The 2,480-nt window shown below is 60.1% G+C and overlaps 2 non-coding genes across 2 annotated transcripts in view; both read right to left on the minus strand.

The window, feature by feature from the left end:
- The window catches only part of LOC126131324 (large subunit ribosomal RNA), a 4,222-nt gene extending 2,913 nt beyond the window's left edge, over positions 1 to 1,309 (minus strand). The window contains exon 1 of the ribosomal RNA XR_007527470.1: positions 1 to 1,309. This exon is cut by the window's left edge and continues 2,913 nt beyond it. This is a non-coding gene — a ribosomal RNA (large subunit ribosomal RNA).
- Positions 1,310 to 1,498: 189 nt separating this feature from the next.
- LOC126131327 (5.8S ribosomal RNA) lies at positions 1,499 to 1,653 on the minus strand. Its single transcript, XR_007527473.1, has one exon. It is a non-coding gene; the product is annotated as a 5.8S ribosomal RNA (ribosomal RNA).
- Between the last annotated feature and the right edge of the window lie 827 nt (positions 1,654 to 2,480).

Raw genomic sequence — 2,480 nt, forward strand, 5'->3', positions numbered from 1 at the left:
CGAGCACCAGCTATCCTGAGGGAAACTTCGGAGGGAACCAGCTACTAGATGGTTCGATTAGTCTTTCGCCCCTATACCCAGCTCCGACGATCGATTTGCACGTCAGAATCGCTACGGACCTCCATCAGGGTTTCCCCTGACTTCGTCCTGGCCAGGCATAGTTCACCATCTTTCGGGTCCCAACGTGTACGCTCTAGGTGCGCCTCACCTCGCAATGAGGACGAGACGCCCCGGGAGTGCGGAGGCCGCCGCCCCGTGAAGGGCGGGGAAGCCCCATCCTCCCTCGGCCCGCGCAAGGCGAGACCTTCACTTTCATTACGCCTTTAGGTTTCGTACAGCCCAATGACTCGCGCACATGTTAGACTCCTTGGTCCGTGTTTCAAGACGGGTCGTGAAATTGTCCAAAGCTGAAGCGCCGCTGACGGGAGCGATTATTCCGCCCGAGAGCATCCCGAGCCAACAGCGGCGCGGGTCCGGGGCCGGGCCAGGTAGGTCCGTCATCCGGGAAGAACCGCGCGCGCTTGCCGGGAGCCCGAGCGCCCAAAGGGGCGAATCGACTCCTCCAGATATACCGCCGAGCAGCCAGCCAGGACACCGGGGCTCTGCCCAACAGACGCGAACCGAGGCCCGCGGAAGGACAGGCTGCGCACCCGGGCCGTAGGCCGGCACCCAGCGGGTCGCGACGTCCTACTAGGGGAGAAGTGCGGCCCACCGCACACCGGAACGGCCCCACCCCGCGGCGAGTGGAAAGGCAACCGGACACGACCCCGCCGCGGATTGCTCCGCGCGGGCGGCCGGCCCCATCTGCCGAGGGCGGGAGCCAGTGGCCGGATGGGCGTGAATCTCACCCGTTCGACCTTTCGGACTTCTCACGTTTACCCCAGAACGGTTTCACGTACTTTTGAACTCTCTCTTCAAAGTTCTTTTCAACTTTCCCTCACGGTACTTGTTCGCTATCGGTCTCGTGGTCATATTTAGTCTCAGATGGAGTTTACCACCCACTTGGAGCTGCACTCTCAAGCAACCCGACTCGAAGGAGAGGTCCCGCCGACGCTCGCACCGGCCGCTACGGGCCTGGCACCCTCTACGGGCCGTGGCCTCATTCAAGTTGGACTTGGGCTCGGCGCGAGGCGTCGGGGTAGTGGACCCTCCCAAACACCACATGCCACGACAGGCGGCAGCCTGCGGGGTTCGGTGCTGGACTCTTCCCTGTTCGCTCGCCGCTACTGGGGGAATCCTTGTTAGTTTCTTTTCCTCCGCTTAGTAATATGCTTAAATTCAGCGGGTAGTCTCGCCTGCTCTGAGGTCGTTGTACGAGGTGTCGCACGCCACACCGCCAGCCGGCTGTGCACGCTACCGAGAAAGTACCGGTATGCGAACCGCCAGGCGACGGGCGCGCATCGCACGTTTAAGGAGACGCGGCCGGCCCCACAGGCGGCCACGACACTCCCAGGTCTCCGAAGGCGGGACAAACGCCGCGCGCTTCAGTATACGTAGCCGACCCTCAGCCAGACGTGGCCCGGGAACGGAATCCATGGACCGCAATGTGCGTTCGAAACGTCGATGTTCATGTGTCCTGCAGTTCACATGTCGACGCGCAATTTGCTGCGTTCTTCATCGACCCACGAGCCGAGTGATCCACCGTCCTGGGTGATCTTTTTTGTTTAGTTTCCACTGTCTCTTTCAAAACAGTTGCATAGGCGGGACTGAGGCGTTTGACGGCCCCTGTTCCAGCGTTCTGTGTCCAACGGCCTCACGGCCGATGGGCGTCGTACGGCTCCACACCGGAGCGGACAGGCACTCGGGCGAAAGTCATTCAAAACCGGCGCCAGGCGCCAGGTGCCGCAGGCCAGCCGCTCCAGAGCTTCAGCGCTCGTACCACACAACATTTTGTCCGTTAGTTTTGAGAGGCACGCGTGGTTCCGCACGCGGCGCACGGCTGCTGCCGTACAGGTAGCGTGTTGCGCGACACGACACGCACATCGAAAGACATGCAGTCTAGTCGGTAATGATCCTTCCGCAGGTTCACCTACGGAAACCTTGTTACGACTTTTACTTCCTCTAAATGATCAAGTTTGGTCATCTTTCCGGTAGCATCGGCAACGACAGAGTCGATGCCGCGTACCAGTCCGAAGACCTCACTAAATCATTCAATCGGTAGTAGCGACGGGCGGTGTGTACAAAGGGCAGGGACGTAATCAACGCGAGCTTATGACTCGCGCTTACTGGGAATTCCTCGTTCATGGGGAACAATTGCAAGCCCCAATCCCTAGCACGAAGGAGGTTCAGCGGGTTACCCCGACCTTTCGGCCTAGGAAGACACGCTGATTCCTTCAGTGTAGCGCGCGTGCGGCCCAGAACATCTAAGGGCATCACAGACCTGTTATTGCTCAATCTCGTGCGGCTAGAAGCCGCCTGTCCCTCTAAGAAGAAAAGTAATCGCTGACAGCACGAAGGATGTCACGCGACTAGTTAGCAGG

The sequence above is a fragment of the Schistocerca cancellata genome, unplaced genomic scaffold (assembly GCF_023864275.1).
Source record: "Schistocerca cancellata isolate TAMUIC-IGC-003103 unplaced genomic scaffold, iqSchCanc2.1 HiC_scaffold_572, whole genome shotgun sequence".
Classification (NCBI taxonomy): domain Eukaryota; kingdom Metazoa; phylum Arthropoda; class Insecta; order Orthoptera; family Acrididae; genus Schistocerca; species Schistocerca cancellata.